At 47.0% G+C, this 18,457-nt stretch overlaps 1 protein-coding gene across 2 annotated transcripts in view; it reads right to left on the bottom strand.

Moving 5' to 3' along the window:
• Positions 1 to 2,119: 2,119 nt before the first annotated feature.
• Positions 2,120 to 18,457, bottom strand: part of LOC119457907 (beta-1,4-glucuronyltransferase 1) — a 414,428-nt gene continuing 398,090 nt past the window's right edge. For both annotated transcript variants that reach the window (XM_049670519.1, XM_037719672.2), the window contains exons 8-9: positions 5,953 to 7,303; positions 2,120 to 5,918 (exon numbers count right to left, since the gene is read on the bottom strand). The gene's annotated coding sequence lies outside the window, so the exon portion shown is untranslated. The remainder of the gene's footprint in view (positions 5,919 to 5,952; positions 7,304 to 18,457) is intronic.

Genomic DNA, 18,457 nt, shown 5'->3' with positions numbered 1-18,457 from the left:
GTTATACTCTCTCAGCAGTCATGTGATGGCGTCGGCAAACGCGGTGCACGTTCCGGCATGTGTAAACGGCTGCGTAAGACGCTGTAGCCTCTCCCCCTTACTAGAGAGTACTGCACGTTTCTAACGCGTTTGTGCTAGCGTCCCCTCAAGCGGGAGATGGTGCAATTATATTGAAGGGCGCCGTTATAAAATAGGAATGACGTCACATATGGCGCGTGTCATTGGTGGAAGTCAATCGTTCAATTTAGTGCGGCGAGACTGGGCGAATTACACGGAAGATTCACGGTTTACCGATCATTCCCTCCGGAGCTTCGCCCACTCATCATCATTCACCCCGTGGATATGCGGTGTTTTTTTGTTTTTTGTTTTTTTCACTTCAACATTTTTTTTAATTTACATTTGAACACCATACACAGACATAGTTATATATATTGTAATGAAGCAGATGCGCCCCTGTGTATGTGCCGACTGAAGAGGAAGACGAAGGACCGTGCCGTGTTCGCGAGGGAACCCCGTGCTATGAACAGCCCTTGCAGTGCCTACCTGCACCTAGCGTTCTTGCAACGTTATCGACGACAATAAACCTCGTTGTTGCGATAGGGTCGAGTTGGGCTGAGGGTCGGTAGAAACCGCGATGCTCGAGACGGAATCGGCGTGCTGACTGTTCTGGCGGGCGATGGAACGTTGGCGGCGCAGCTCGTCATAGCTCTGGCATAGGTTACTAAGGACAGGTACGCTCGTTGGGCTTTTTGCCAGCAGCATCTAGGAATGCGCCGTCCTCGATGCCCTTGAGGATATGCTTGACCTCTGACATGGTGGGATTTACCCGCTTGCACAAATCGAGAACATCCCCGATGTAGCTGGTGAATGTCTCTCCAGGCTGCTGTGCGCGCTGGCGCAGACGCTGTTCAGCGCGTAGCTTACGCACAGCGGGGCGATCAAACACGTCGGCAAAAAAGGGTCTTAAATGCTGACCAGCTTGAAAAGTCTGATTCGTGGTTGAAGAACCACAGTTTGGCTACGTCGGCGAGGTAGAAATACACGTGGGATAGCTTAGACTGGTCGTCCCATTTGTTATGGGCCACTTACACGTTCGTACGATGAAAGCCAGTCTTCCACGTCGTGTTCGGCGGTCCCACTGAAAATGGGTGGGTCGCGATGAAGAGGGACGCCAGCGCAGACGACAGTGGCAGCCGACGTTGCAGGCAACGAAGTGGCTGGATCAGGCATAGTGCAGGGCGATCGTGTTGGCGTTGGCAGGGTTCGAGTGCGGAGCTCCCGGACGAGGCGAAGGATCTCAGCAACTTCCACCAAATGCGACGAGGTCTATTGTCGTCGATAACATTGCAAGAACGCTAGGTACAGGTAGGCATTGCAAGGACTGTTCGTAGCACGGGGTTCCCCGGACGATCACGGCACGGTCCTTTGTCTTCCTCTTCAGTCGGCACATACACAGGGGCGCCTCTGCTTCATTACACTATATACACAGGACAACCTTTATTATATTTTTTAAAGAGACGGAGGCAGCTAGCTGACAATTATTTATAATGGCATGGATAGTTTATGCCTAGAGACTGCATATATTGCTGCACGTTCACCTCGCGTCAACTTGCTTTGCGTGCTTTTTTGACCCTGAAAAAGAACCTGTAGACTTCAGTGACCCCTTCGGCAGAGTCTTTAATCAATGGCGTGTGAAATGCGCTTGAAATACATGTGTCGCTGTATTGCTTCGCTTTCGAGTACGAAATGCAAACGACTCATGAAAAATATAACACTTTTCCAAAAACACGAAGTTGCTTCAAGTGCAGCTGGTATTAAAGGTAATTATATATATATATATATATATATATATATATATATATTATAAAGTAAACGAAATTATTCTGCTGGACTTAGATCAAGCCACTCTGCCATAAACATAAGAGTGAAGTGTTTCGCGTAACGACAGTTAGCCCTTCTCATCACCTTCTTCTTCTTTCTGGGGTTTTACGTGCCAAAACCCATTCTTCTCATTACCTAACAGTCGAACTCACCTGAATATGACTTTGCATTGCAGAAGCGTCGCTGAACCTTGGCTTCCTCAATCTTCCACGCAGGAAGAAAGCGATCAAGAAAGACGGAGAGCTTGAAAGACAAAGATTTAATACTCTGTTTATTTAGTTACACGCAGTTATAGTGTACTGTACAAACAGCGATATGACTTCATTCCCTAGACCATTCAACCTCTGGGTACAGGCCAACGACACGAAACATTGAGAGTCCATTCGTGACGACCTTAACTTCTCTTACATCGTTTAATGGTCGCCGCATAACACTGGAGACACACTACAAGCTTTGGGAACGAGACCAACGCAACCACACCGTTGGGATACATTGGCTGTACATCGCTGTTCCAACATTTGCCCCGCTTATATCGCGTGCTTCAGCAACAACTGTTTTAGACTATTGAAAGTCGAAGATTCTAGATAAAAATTATCATTCTTGCTGACTAATCTTTGTAGTAGCGGTGGACTTGAGAATTTGCCTGACCATCGTAAATTTGTTTTCGAACGTTCGCAAATGACTTTTCATTATTGAATTTAAGAGACACGTAACTGAAGAGTTTAACTCACCCAGTACATAATGCACCTTTTTTTTCCTAGAAACTTGGTGCACCACTACTTTCTAGTAATACATTCATAAGCTACCGTCAAACGTATAGCTGTTCTAGTTAACAGTTTCTTGTACTGCATCTTTCCACAGCACGCCAACTTCTAAACTCGACCATTGATGCAGTGGCTACATATTTTGAGCGCATATTTCTCAGAACCTACTGGTGAAGCGCAGCGCATTTGGCAAATGATTATACTATGGCTACTGGTTGACCTCAATTCTTCAATTGTGGCATTCTTCATAAAGTTAACAATGAAAATAATTAGCGAAACTTTGTTAAATAATGAGCGTAATTGCATTTACCGCATTTCCGTCACTGCTGTAAACCTTGGTCAGCAAAAAGTCCTATTTTGTCTCGCAACCCGTACTGTCAATAATCAGAAACAGTTGTAGCAGAAACTGCCGTTGGTAATGTTTAACACTGAATCACTTTCGTGCTCATGTATTGCACAGATCGTATGGCGAGTCACCAAATCCTCGTTCCATTATACACGTACACTGACTCCTATTCGAAAAACGATATTTGTTTTGTCGTAACGACCGAAATCGTTGAACTTGGGGACCTACAGCTTTCTTCATGACGCTGTACTACAGGGACAAAAACTTATTCGCCGAGATCTGCCGTCCTATCGTTACAACAACGACATTCTGTCATTCTGATGGCCATATTTCAGCGTTCAGTCTGACGTCCTCCTTTAACATGTGAAGTTCTGTCGGGGCGACAGAAAAGAAAAAAAAATGTTTTCGCAACAAGACGACAGGCCCACGTCGACCGAAATTTCAGCCAAATTTCGGAAGATGCTCTGCCGTATCTTTTTTTTTTTGTCAAATGCGCTAGCTTAATTACGACACTTTCTTTTACACATCATGCACTCGAAGGACAGTAAACACAGCAACGGAGAGCGTAGGGTCACAGTAACAGACTGTACATTATACAGAGGCTGGTAGGACAGCATGTCACTCACCAATTACGAGAGTGATACGTAAGTTCAGGAGCGGATCAGTCGTTTTCGACGCCAAAGCAGAGAGCCGAGCCGTCATGGGGTCCCATGACTGGCGTGCCATACTATATGGTAGTATGCGGTACACTGTTTACATCGCCACCATGAACTGACAGTGTAGTTTAGTTAGACAGATTCTGCAAACTGTTTTTAAACGATCGCGGATTGGGTGTGATAGCTGTCAGAATTACATGACGAGTAATAAGTCTAAAAATTTTGTTCCTTCAAGTTACCTATTGGCATTCACGATGAATAAATTATTTAAAAATTCAAATAGGCTCAGCGGTCGCCTACAGCAAAGTTCATTTTGTGTTCCACATGCCTTTGAGTGAGAAGGGCACGAGCTGAACCTTGCTCTTAACCTTAAGGAGACGAAGTCAAAATGAGCTACCGCGCAGCGGACTTGAAAATTTTCTGGTTAGAAAAACAAAAGATATCAGAGTGTCCGACGATTGAATTTCCTTTCATGAGGACGTATCCTAAAGCTCCTTGTTATACAGCACCGGCTTGACGCAGGACACAATCTCTCAGAACTTTATGGCATGCTTCGTCGTTTTGTCCAATTGGCAAACAATGTCGTCAGCATACAACATATAGAATATGTTGCACTAATGGCGGTGCCAGGCTTAAGGAGCTCCCATGGCGAAATCGCTGGTTCTTTCGTGCTCTGCTCAAATTTCGCATAGTGACGGCATTTCATGGTACATTTTGTTCGAAATAATGCTTCGGTACAGCGCTCGTCTGGTATTCCAAGATTAATCCGATGTAAGAGTCGTCTGCGATGATGCGAGCAGACAAAAAGTTTGAATTTTGAATAAAAAAAGACGAAGTGGCATCTTCGCCACATGCAGCGAAACACAGCATTGCCCCCGGTGTTTCGCCTTAAGACTGACAGGTGGCGCCACTGTACCAGTCCAGCAAAAATTTACAATTTTTCATTCCGCATCATCGCAGATGACAGGGGCTTTTGAAATGCATCAGACGAAAGAAGCAATATCTATGCCCGAATGCTGCATGAAAGAAAACGACCCGCAAGTATAACATCACTGTGGGGAAATTTGACAATAATCGAGGAATGAACTTAGCCACACGCAGTCATTGGAACAGGGCTGGCTCATTTACACAACATTCAGTGCGCACACAAGGGACAGGAGCGGTTACAGGATGCACACAGACACCGCAATACGTCAGCATGCGAGCTGCCCTCTGGCGGCATTTTGCAGACAAAGCTGTCCTTGACAAAATTTCGAACACTGACAACGTTGAGGCACAGATCTGAAGAAGCCCATGTACAAGCAACTACCACCTACAAAGCACAAAACTAAAGGGAGAGCGAAGGCTGACAAGATGGCTGACAGTGATAAGCTTTAGGTGAAAAAAAAATGGACAGGTTCAAAGATCGCATAGTTTCCGTTTGGCAACTGATTAAGCACATCGTATATCACATCTCTGTGCTTACGTTTGCTAATTAGGTAAGATGTTCTCCAAAAGAAAGGTTGTAACGAAGTAATTCTAGGAGCCGTTTTTGAGAAGCCGTAAGGAGGAATAACATTAGTGAGAATCAGCGAGGAAGTCCCCGAGGCAGGGGCAATTGGCACAGCAAATTCAGCTCTAGTTATTAAATGCAGCAACGCAAAATAAAATGTAGAAACGCAAACTAACAAAAACTAACTAAACATCTCTCAGGCAACAATTGGTTCAGCCGACCTAAAGCATACGTACATATTGTTCCGGCCTGAATCATCAGTCAAAATAAAAACAGCGCGTGACCTTTGCTCTATAGGGCTGAATGAGCAAGGCACGACAAAACAAGAAATCTTTATTCGTCATGCACAAGACCTTGAGCCTTTGGTATAAGCTGGACTAGGTTAACTAGAAACAAAATGAAGTTATGGCACTTTTCCACAAGACGCGACATCTTACTACTAAGATGACAGTTTACATTTTGTAAGTACCATAAACGATGCACATTTGCCTCGAGATACCATTTAACTCGCTCTCGTTGCCCATCGCGAATCCCAAAACAAAACTGCATACCTATGCATCTATTTTCTGAGGTCAAAGATCGAGTGAACATCGAGGAAATTTTTCTGAGAACATCCAATAAAGACACTATTGTATTCACATTCTTGGTCATTGCATGATTTGACCAGCCGATGGGATCCGCACTACAGCGAAATCCTCACAACTCCAAGACAAAATAGCAGTCGCAGTACATTGCCAATTTATGGAGTAAGCGTTGATCTAATAATGCAATGTGCCATGCTGAATTCCAAAACAAATAACATGCCAAATAAACAAAAACATGCCCTGCCAAAAACAAATAACAGAAGACCCAATAAGCGCCCCACTTACTTGAAAGCTCGAAGTATCTTCGGCTAAAACGCAAGATAGAGTTTCCTGTTTTCTTTTTCTGTCTAGGCATAACAAAATATGTCTCAGCACATCATTAAAGGAAGCTAGCCTTTGGCGCTGCTTGCCTCGTACTTGAGCTTCCAGTCGTTAGCAGCTGAACCATCACTACTCTTCTGTCCTGAAATACTCAGCCTGCACTGAACAGAAATAAACGACAGAGACAACAAGAGAACACGGCATGGGAACAGTGCCGCAGAACCAGGGTATCACGCTGAAGCGATGTTCAAAACAAGAGCGCAATGTCCTTAAAGTCACTTGCCTAAGCGGTAACCTACTGCGTCACGTGAAGGAATTGACGGGCAGCACCTACAACATCACACAGAAAACAACGACACCTCAGGCGTGTCCAGCAGTTCATATCGAAGTGTCGTCTGGTCGAATCGCAGTCTCCTCCCCTGTCGTCTGCCGAAGCGTAGCTCCCACAGGTGGCGGCAGAACACACGACAATAGGAGCAGGTGCATTGTGTGCTAGAGCGTCATCTGCAGGCGTGGCGCCTGCATCAGTGTCGTCATATCTTGATCACCATGAGCTATTTCGTTTGCAGAAGCTTCACCTACAGCAGCTTCGCCTGCAAAAGCGTCGTCTGCAAGAGCGTCGTCTGCAAAAGCGTCGTCTGCAAGAGCGCCGTCTGCATGAACACCGTCTCCAGGAGCTTCATCAGCATGAGCGCTGTCTGCTAAGGTACCAGCCGCTTTCGGATATGGCTTCACGACGCCACTAGCAGAAGAAAGTCAAAACACCACAGCGTTCGCGAAAACACCTAGAAAGCTGCGAGATACACGACGAGGGAGCGGCACACATCAAAGCACTTGAGTCCCATTTCCCCTCCGAGTAGAAGAAGACAGCGTACCATCGTGGAAGCACTGGGATCATCGATTGTCGGATCGTTGCAACGATGCCTCCCCACTTAGCCGTCGAGATTGCGCACCGAGCGTATTGGGGGGGGGGGGGGGGGGGGGGGGGGAGGAACAGCGTTACAGTTAACGCGAGCCAGAACGACGACAAGTTGTGCATAACAAACGACTTGATAGCTGTGTTTCCATCAGCGAAGACTTAAGTATTCAAGGCTGCGCATTTCCCAAAGCAGCAACATCCGCCAAGTAGCACTCAAGGAGCTGTTACTTCTGCCTTTCCTTGAGTCCTCGGGCTATCTTTCTTTTGTTTTTTTTTTCACCAGTTCCATTTGCGGCAGGTCCATTGGCGGCACCTCTTTGAGCCTCCTTGAGGAAAAAGACTGCAAAGAAAGAGTCACCAAAACCATCATTAGACACGCGTACTTAGTCATTAGCTTTCAGACATCGCGCACGTAACACGTGACCGCTAGAAAGAAGGCACATCAAGTCTTGTATGTTGCACCACAAACTGTGCACACGAAGATTCCGTTATAGAAACACCGGGCTCAATTGACGTTGATAGCTTGTACGGTTAACGTTTTTTTTTCGTTTTTCTTTATTCTAAGTGAGTCACTTACTCTCCCTCTTCCATGGTCATCTTGGAGTGTTTTAGTCACGGTGTAAAAAGGAAGGTGATCCGACGGCGGCGCGAGGCGCGGCCACTTAGTGTGACTCTACGCACGCCGCTGCCGCAAGGGGCAGCACCTGTTCTGGGAGCCACTTTTTCGCACGCTTTGCTGGCGCTTTTATGAGCACGTGCGGCAGAAGTGCTTTATTTCGATGAATATATGTCGTTCGCCTGCTTAAAAGGACTCTACTTGGTTGGAGGAACGTCCCTTTATATTTCTGCCGACATTCCGATTGACTCCGACGCGGCGAGCAGCGGTAAGCGCAGCGCGCCGTCTGCTCGAGCAGACGACGCGTCTCTCTCGGGTTTGAAATGACGGTATTTTGACTGTAAGTGGCATGAAACCTTCTACCTGCTCAAGATTTGGCGTCTAAATAACGAAAAATTGCATATCTTTGGGTATGGATGTTTAAATGCTGATGGAGGTCGTAAATTATCCACTGTTGTGCCGCTTCTCCAAGGCCTCCTGAACAAGTGCTGCCCCTAGCGGCGGCGCTCACTTCCGGTCACACGAAGTGGCCGCTCTCTCGACCCAGCGCGGGCGCGCCGTCGGAACACCTATCTTCTTACACCGTGGTTTTAGTACTAACAACGTGAACTTAATTCCAACATTTCCAACTTCATTCATCCTACCCGTTGACCTTTTTTACAATAAACAAATTACTGTTTTTATGGTAACAAGTCTCCTCGTCGTCTTGCGCATCTCATCTGAAAAACCCTTCACCTTTTTAGAAAAAAAAAAACAAAAAAAAACACGTTCTACTTTCTGGCTCTTAAGTGCGGCTTCGCCTGTATGTAACTCAGTATGCGGCAGAGCACGCTTCACAGGATACAAACGCTTTGGGGTCACGGTCCCAAGGTTTCTTCGCTCACAGGAGGCCTCAGCTTTACACCACAGAACCGAAATACTCGCAGTGCTTTTTAAGGCCGTCGCCACCCATTTTCACTCGCGCCTTGCATTATCTCAGTGCTTTCTCTTTCGACTCACAGCGTACAAGATGATAAAACGCGATGGCGGCGTGCTCTCCAAGCTAAGACAAGTACGCGCACCTCGCATACGCAGAATTCATCCACCACAGTGGTTTTGTGACATTTTAGATGATAACATTAACATTGTAAGCACCTTTCGACGCACCAAGTATAAAACCGAAAAAATGAAAACCGAACATTCACCAACAGCAACAACAGAAACAACAACAACAACAACAACTGCAAGGCCTGTTGATTGATATATGAATGATTGATCGGGCTTGGCGTTTCAAAGACAATACCGTCTCTATGTTGAAGCGATCCCGCTTAATTTTAATCACCTACGGTTCTTTTATAATGCACTCTACGTTCCAGACACGAGCGCTTCTTCTTTCTTCCTGGTGCCTTCTGAATGCCGGGAGTCGAGCCGGCTACCTCGAGATCAGCAGCAGAATATTTTAGCCACTTAGCCATAGCAACAGCAACATGTTGCGAAACCTTGCAAAGGCCATCGCGGTCCATGGTATCTGCGCGAAAGTGTTCGCAGCTTCTTCGCGTAGCCCACATTGCATTAGCGATCACAGTCGTTCCAAATTCTTATCATCAGTGATTCATTTGCTGAGGCTAACGTTACTGTTCGACAGCAGCACGCGAACCGGCCGTAAACAGAGCATAACGACCTTCGCATCCATTTTTGCTGAGATCCCGAGTCAGAGTATCAATATTTTACACGACGCGTCGGCCACTTCTTTCCGAACCACCGAATCGGTGATTGAATCATGCAGCGAAAGACCTTGCAGTTTCGGTGTTAGGACTCACTTGAACATTCAGTTGTACCACACTCGAACAACCGTTACACTTCGGAAGGATCGCTCTCTAGGGCTGCGACTGCTCAACGCTTTTGTTAAAATGCCGCTGCTTTCAGAAACATAAACCCAACGCCACAAGATGGCGAGTTGGGCTAGTTGTTTGGCGTTCATATTTGACTCAGACTGAGCCGCACTGTAGAGACGGACACAGAAAGGAAGTAGACAGGACATCACTTGACTCTCAACTGAGAGTCAACAGCGCTTGACTGAATTGACTCTCAATTAAGAGTCAACCGTGCTTGACTCAAGTGACTCTCAGTTGAGAGTCAAGCGCTGTCCTGTCTACTTCCTTTCTGTGTCCGTGTCTACAGAGCGCTTCAATCTAAATCAAATATGAAACACCCAACGAACGCGAAATGTGAGAAATGTTTACCCGTGTTTAAGTATTCATAACTTTTCGCGCCCGCATCGAGATAACCGCACCCAAACACCCATCAGGGCCGCGCAGGCTGTCAGATGTGTTCGGGGCGGCGGAGAGCGGGCAACGTAATTACGGCTTCGACGCCTGGGCCACTGCGCTCGCGACTAGACACAACCGAAATCGCAGGAAACGGAACACAAAACAAGGAACACGCGTGAATCGGCGTGCTGGCCCAGCAATGGGACGTCGGCACGCACGCAAGCACGCGAGGCCGTCCGCGGAACACGAATTGGGGCGTCGGGCGCTATGGTCACCACGCCTCGGGCTGGCGCCTCGGAGCTCGTGTATTATTAGGCGCTGTTTGCGGTGGTGTATGGGAAGCAACGCGGACTGCGCGAGAGCGCGCCGAAAATTCATGAGCTCTGTCGAGGCGTTTCTTTCCTTATTTAATGCGTGAGTACTGGGGTTGTTAAAGTGGGAAAGAAGTGTATGTGTGTCAAGTTAGGGAAACCGGTATATATATGTTTTTGTAGAGGGAATCACGCTGGCCCCATAGGAATAACTTCAAAGGAAAGAGTCCAACTTACGTGGGTATTACAAAGTACATTGCTGACATTTCGGCTGGTGGACCAGCCGAAATGTCATAAATGTACTGTGAAATGCCACTGTACGTCGCACTCTTCTCTTTGAAGTTATATATATATGCGTGCGTGCGTGCGTGCGTGCGTGTGCGTGTGTGTGTGTGTGTGTGTGTGTGTGTGTGTGTGTGTGTGTGTGTGTGTGTGTGTGGTGTGTGTGTGTGTGTGTGTGTGTGTGTGTGTGTGTGTGTGTGTGTGTGTGTGGTCTGCTCCGGACCACCGTCAATTGCACTTCACTCCTTGAATAGGCAGCATGTGGGCCGAGTGAGCTCCTGCTCATCGATTTGCAACGTGAGGAACGCGGCTTAAATATTGAATCCTCAAAGACGTAATGCAACACATTTCTCTCGCATTTACCGCTAACTCGCCATTGATTTCTTTCTTTTTTTTCTCAGCAGTCGTAACATTAAAAGAACTGCAAGTTGAGCTTGTTGGCCGTAGTTCGTTCTGTGGGCGATAATGAGTAACGGTAATGCAGTAGCGTTAAAAAGTAGCGCTAATGGTTTACGTTCACTTTCTCTCACACACATTTAAAAAAAGTTGCGGCCAGATATGCTGTCAATGTTTTGTTTTCGTATCCTAATAAAGTTGGTAAGGTGGGAGCAGCTGTCCAAAGAAAGAGAGAAGGAATAGGAAAGAACACGGGCTGTAAAATAAACCATGGAAATTAGCTCGTCACCTGCAAAGCTGTTGTTGTCTACCAAATCCCTAACGGCCTGCAGTCGTACGTACATTGGGCAGACAGCCCGATGCAACAACGGGAGGCTATCGGAGCACCAGAATTCCTTAGACAAGAAATCTACAAACCTGACTTTTCTTCTTTCTTTCATTCCTGGGCGTTCGGGGGGGGGGGGGGGGGGGGGTAAAATATAAGGATAACATTCGCCTACCTAGCGTAAAGTTAGAGATCAGTTAGGCCTTCCGTAATAGGATTGTACGTAGGGAAATCCAGTGCTCTGCGTTGTCCCTCGCATTTGTCTCTGACTGGTTTTGGAGCTGCGCAAGAACAGAATACATATCTCAGGTCTGGTGTACCGCTGCTGCATTTAAATATAACAGCGGTGCGTACGGCACCGAGGATGATGGCCTCTCGTAGTGCGGTAAGCACGTGTGTTTCTTGCACCAACTTCTGGCTCTTAATAGCCTCAAACGTTTTCCACTTCGCTCCAGTATCGTTCACAGCAGCCCCTGACTACGCTTCCCTTCCCTCATGGTACGAAGTATGCCGTGTTCCTCTCGAAGAGCGTTTGACATATACGGAAGTTGTACGCAGTACACAAATCAAGCACACGTCCCAGACACTCCTCCTAAGTTGAGGAGTCACAATATATCCACTAGAGTTTGCTGTTGTCCAAACCTAGCTCTGCTACTGCCATTTCAACTCTAAACTATTATACACGACACTTGCTGCGATAAGATGGAAAGTGGGGCGAGTTTGGCTGACACTGCGATAACTCTTGCTTCTCGATTTCTCCGAGCACTAAATCCAGCTTCGGATTCAAGCACATACTTTCAAGCGCACGTCGTTTCTCGTTCTCAGTTTGCGTCTTTGCCCCTTCTATGCCGTAAATATATTTTCGCCGTTAACCCCCGAGTTTCAGCGCTATAGATGAGCTCCGCATAGCTTGAATCGTTCGTACTCCTCCTCCCAGAAACCAACGTCGCACGTACAGCGTGCCCACGACCGTCGCTGTGTCAGAACGGCATCGTCCGGTGCGACCAACAGAATTTACGCGAACCTCACGTTCACTTTTTCTTTCTTTCTTTCTTTCTTTCATTTATTCATTCATTCAATCTCTTTCAGAGTTCAGAGAGTTCAACTTCACGCAGTCAATTGGGAGGCAGCCCACGCGCAGTCTGGAAAGCCATACAAGGACTCTTCTTTCACAATATCTCCACGCCAAAGTAAAAGTTACGAGGCGTGCCGCCGTTGGGCGATCGAAACTTAGAAGACGGCGCACTGGCGGCTTGGCACAGACCGCGTGGAGACAGAGTAAACGAAGATGACGCAGAGTCAGACAGACAGTAGTAGTAGCTTTCTAAACGCAGCCAGTCAGTCAGTCTACCGCGCACTCTTGCGTAATCATTGGATTTTGTTGCACGTGTAAGGCATATATGTTGCTGAAAACTGATCAATTTCCAAAGTCGCAAAGCCGCGTGAATACCCAAGAGGACGAAGTCAAAGGCAAAATCCATGTACCGCCCATATCATTTCCTTTCTGGCTGATCCGCCGTGCCTATACAGCTCCCGCAGACCATTAGCGGCAGATTTGTCGAGTCATCTTGAAACATTTTTAGATGAAAATTCGAGAATATTGAAGATCCGCCGCGGTGGCATAATGGCTTTACGGTATTGCACTGCTCAGCTGGAAGCCTCAATTTCGAACCTGGCCCCGGCAGCCGTATTTCGATGGAGGGTGGAATGCAAAACCGTTCGTGTTACTTATAGTTTGCTGTACGCTGATCATCATCATCATAATGATCATTTTGATCATCCTGATGATCAAAATGATCCGGTGTCCGGAAAGTAATCCGAAAATGATCCGGAAAGTAATCCGGTGTCCCCCACTACACCGTGCCAGATAATCAGATTGTGGTTCTGGCACGTAAAGCACAATCAAGTAATTTTTATTAATTTTTTTGTAGGAATCTCTATGGTTACACGCGCTAGCGAAAGATTACGCTGCGCTCCTGGCTCTCCTGCACTATTCTTACGCTACGGAACCTTCATGCCGACACAACTTCAATCTCACAGGGCGTAGGCCTGCGTGCCCCATCCTACGCACGGCGTACAGACTTACACTCCACTGCCACATTACTGTTAAAACACAATGTAGACGTTAACTGGGTACACACAACACGACGGCACGGTGGCGTGCCGCGTTTCGAAGGCCGCGAACACTCATCAGTCGCGCAAGTATACACGTACCGTGCCGTCAATGACTCGTTAATAATTGAAGCCGCCGGACGGCGCCAATCCCGATAGGTGCCCAGCGAATGGGGAGCCCTCTACACCGTCGCACCCGCATGGTTTATGTGGTAGTAGACACCCTGATCTATATGGCTCTACGGAGCTCGAAAACCGAGCAGACGACGCTGTGACGCCGTGGCGCAGACGGCGTCGGGACAGACGGCGTCGGGACAGACTCTGACGGACAGACATATAGTGTAGCGAGAGACGAGTTCACGAGATGGCGCCCCTAACTGATTGACGGGAAAATCTGTACGATAACACACAGGGCACTGCCTTGCTATTTGAGGCTCGAGCCGGTTGCCTAAGGACCAAAACACACCGGAGCAAATATTCGGAACTAGATGAGGCATGTGCATGCTACAGTAAAGATCCGCAGACCACTCAGCACATCCTAATGGAATGCGAAGGGATTCACCCAGCGAGAACCGTAGGTAACGTGCAACTTCCAGAAGCGCTTGGGTTTAAAGTGGACGGAAGCATCAACCGATCAGCCGTGGAGATAAGGCAGATACGATTAGAGTGTTTGTGGAAAAAAAAAACAAAGCAAGGAAGAGATTGATACGACCTGATTTCTTAAAATCACAAGTAGCGGTAGGCAATCCATACGGGTCCTGGTCCTAGTCCTCAGGTTTCTTGTGAACACGCCCAAACAGCACAGCTCCGGGTGAATCCAATGATAAACGAAATGATCACACACAGGACATATACGACACTTAACAGACACACACATAACAGAATACTGAAGTATCTCGTTGAGACCAGCACATTTCAGAATGGTGACGAGCGCCTCCGTATAAAGCAACGCATAGGCGGCACTGCAGGTCCACGTTCCAAGTACATGTTGTAGCTCAACGTGTGAACCCCGAGTAACGTCATGGTCAAAAACAGTATCATATTGGCATGTTGCGTATAGGTACACGCAACACGCCGAGGTGCTCAGTATCGAAGGCCGCGGCGACTTTTAATCTAGCCTAATCTTACCTAGCTAAACTTAAACTTTAGATTCGAGGCAATTCACTCTGGTTTCGAAGGAATCATAGCTTCTTTCGCGAAAGTACCGATGTCCCGTAAACTTCTGCGCTCGACTCGGTGTTGCAAGTATGTACCACGTCGCGGACGACGCGTTAATAATTGAAAGCCGCTGGACCGCGCCAATCTCGATGGGTGCCCAGCGAATGGGCTCCAGCGCCGCCCGACTCTGGCCCCGCACCTAGGAGCGAAGGCACGCAGCGTGCGTCTATCGGGACGCGACGGAGGGGCCACTTCGTGTATTATGCAGCGGCACGGGCAATACGCGTTGAGATATGCCCCCGAGCCGAGTCACGCATTCGCAGGAGCGGGGAACAAACAGGATGAATAATGTACAGAAAAGCACGAGACGAGGATGGAAATGGGTCAGGAAACACGTAAGCTTACTCGCTGTGAAACACGCGTAAGGCAATTGATTGATTGATTGATTGATTAATTAATTCATTCATTCATTATCGCAAACACTGAGTCACGCGCATTCGTAGACTGGAACAAACACAACTAATACTAATGTAAAAAAATTATTTGGTAGAGACATTTGAGACTGCTTACGTATGGGCATATTATACCGTTCGTAGGCCTCGGAACGAGATGAACGACCTCACTTTATACGCTCATGGCGTGGGGCCAGCTCCTCCCCATTGCCTGCGCCGTCACGCGCCCAATGACGCACGCACTATAGGCCACACCTTTAGTGAGCCAGATGGTTGCGACGTGACGCGTGCAATTGCGACGTGACGCGTCGTCTCGCCGCCCGGAGGCGTGGGTTCGATTCCCACCTACACCGAAACATACCAAACTTTCTTTTAAAGGCCATTAGCCTTAAGGAAGGTTAAAACTGCGCGGAAACACAAGGACAAGCGGAAGGAACGCACAATATGCCACGAACGCAGACTGCCAACTGTTTATTGTTGGTAAACAAAGCATAGGCTATTTCAAGCAAGCACCCAGGCACGTAACCATATATCGTCACTCACACATGCGCAGATAACACAAAAGAGAATTCCGCAGACTAATTTTATAACTCTGCTTGCACCGAATAAACCACAACGTGAACAAAACTTGTGATAATGGCATGAGGGAAGAGTAAAAAAACGGCAAAAAATGAATGACCGGCTTCGCATGCCACGTCTGGTGGATTGCGTTGGACGCAAACGGCGGCTGCGGCTACGCAATGACACCTTCGGATCCATATCCATAGTCTAATTCGAGAAAATGGCGCTTAGTGGGAGCTTCGGGTGTTGCGTTGGCGTTGCTCGAGGAGAGAGCAGAGCGATTGGAGGCGCGAACCAACGTTACTAGATTACCTCTTTCAAAAGAGGTAATCTAGTAACGCTGGCGCGAACTGCGTTTGAAGAGATGGAAGAAAGCGAATTCCGGCGTCGCGTTCGTTTCTCGAAACGTACAATGCGTTGGTTGTGCGGCGAACTCGACCCCATCATTGGGTGCCAGCGAGCCAGCCTCTTGAAAATCGAGCCACTATTCCCGTCGATTTCTCATTTTTTTTTCTTTTCGCTGTGCGAGACACCACCTGACGACCCCGTATACAAATTACTCCTAATAAATTGTAATAGTCATACGCATTACCATTTGAGAACGTGTTTAAGTTTGAGAATGAAAATATATATTTTTAACTATAAGTCTCATTTATTAAACGGAGAGAAACATTTCGCTTTGTAGCATATGGTCCCCAAGCAGACGACAAACGAGGCAACGCAACGTCCGGGGAGTTCACCGCTTGCCGATTGGCTGCACTCTCCCTCCCGTTGTCACCAATTTTGCATACTGCCACTTTGTGACATTGCAACAACTGAACAGAACGCGAAACGAACAAATATCTCCGAACGCGCCCGCTTCTCGAGACAAGCAGTGTTTGGAGTGTGGTGTGTGTTTTTGGTCTGTGAGAGCGAGTGTCAGCCAGCGACACGTAATCACGGCGCTGGTCTTCGTCGTCTTCTTCAACGTGCCACAGAAAAACACAATTGTTACCAGAAGTTTCCTAGGTTTTTGTTCTGTCGCGAGTCAGCAGCGCGCACTTTCGGCGGCTCGTCTGCAACTCAGGCTCAAAGCTCGCGCCAATTTGATCCAGCGAACTGATTGTAGACGCAAAGGGGGAGATGGCACACCAAGATGGCTGCACTTCTGGCTTCAAAAAGGTGACGTCACAGCCTCTTTTTCCCTCCACGAAGCCGTGTAACAGCGCTTGCATTTAGGCTCCGTACGCGCGTGCAAGGTCCCGACATAAAACAACGCCTGTCATGCTTGCGACGCCACCATAGGCCGCGCTCTGTATAACGCCTTTGTCTGGCGGTGCCTCAAATTTCTAAGTGGATCGACGACGTACTCGGGTTAATATTGCCAATACAAACTGCGCTTTGTGACATATAGATATTTAACTATTTGAGGTGTTAGCTAAAAGGCTATGCGTTTCCGAAGAAATACTTTCGGATTTCTTCAAAGAGAATCATGGTAAGCGGTATTTGTTCGACTAGTCGAAGAAAATCGCTTAAAATTCGCGGAGCCACCACGCAGGTTCCGAAGGATGGCTCTGTATAACGCCTTTGTCTGGCGGTGCCTCAAATTTCTAAGTGGATCGACGACGTACTCGGGTAAATATTGCCAATACAAATTGCGCTTTGTGACATATAGATATTTAACTATTTGAGGTGTTAGCTAAAAGGCTATGCGTTTCCGAAGAAATACTTTCGGATTTCTTCAAAGAGAATCATGGTAAGCGGTATTTATTCGACTAGTCGAAGAAAATCGCTTAAAATTCGCAGAGCCACCACGCAGGTTCCGAAGGATGGCCTCCTGCTACCAGCGCGCGTTTTACTACGATCGAAGGCAACCATAATAAAAATGTACATCACTACTTGAGATTAAGCCTAATGCATCAGCTTTTTGACTGGCACATGGCAAACGACGTCCAGTGATTGTAAACTGAAATGTTGAAGGCGAAGAAAGCCTTGTATGTCTCGTTTAGAGGTGAACTCGGAAAAGTGGATCCAAAATTCGGTTAAAAATATGTACTAGAAATTGACAATTCAGTCAAATAATTTCAAACCCTATAACATTAATATCAATCGATGGGTAATTAGACGGGAAATATAAATAACGATAAATTATCATGATAGTCATTAAAATAATTATGATAAAGGGCACGACAAAGCCGAAAAATAGGTCAGAAACCCTCAAAGTGGCAAAGAATCGAGAATTAATGATGGTAATGGGTAAAAGTACGGTTATGACAGTAATAGAATACATAACAACTCAATAATGACAATAACTCAGCAAAAAGTAACAATGACTCAGCAGAAATGAGGACTCAGCGAAAAAATTAACTCAAAAACCACTGAAACGGGTTCGGACGTGGCTACTAAATGGGGGAGGAGGAAAAAGAAGAAATGAAAGGCAGGGAGGTCAACCTGACGCACGTCCGGTTTGCTACCCTACACGGGGGAAGGGGATTAAAGGGATGAAAAGAAAGGAGAGAGAGGGAAGAAAGTACTCGCAGTATGAACATGTGCAGTTGTCCAACACTTCACAGTCGGTCACTGAGGCCAGTCGACTTCATGAATTTTAACAATGCCCGCGTCGCCTTGTGAGCCTGCGACGCGTGAATTAAACACTTAAGTATGGTGGTAGAAGTCATAGCCATGAGCATGACTCAGCATAAATGACACTAACTCAGCGTAAAGAGATTAACAGTCAAAAATCACTGAAATGGGTTCGGACGTGGGGACTAAGTGAAGAAAACACTAAAGGTTGTTGGTAGAAGTAAGCATGAGCATGACTCGGCATAAATCGCACCAGCTCCGCGTAAAAAGATTACCGCTCAAAAACCACTGAAATGGGTACGGACGTGGGTACTAAGTGAAGCAAACACTAAAGGATGGTGGTAGAAGTCATAGTCATGACCAAGGCAAGGTCTCTTAGGCGTAGCCAAAGGGACTCCTGAATCGTTTTTTATAAAGGTGAAAGCTTTATATTTGTCATGCTGAGGTCTCCGTTTCAAGGCCGTTTCAAA

Source organism: Dermacentor silvarum, chromosome 7 (genome assembly GCF_013339745.2).
Source record: "Dermacentor silvarum isolate Dsil-2018 chromosome 7, BIME_Dsil_1.4, whole genome shotgun sequence".
NCBI lineage: Eukaryota > Metazoa > Arthropoda > Arachnida > Ixodida > Ixodidae > Dermacentor > Dermacentor silvarum.
The sequence above is the reverse complement of the archived record's forward strand: the minus strand, read 5'-3'. Positions and strand labels throughout refer to the sequence as shown.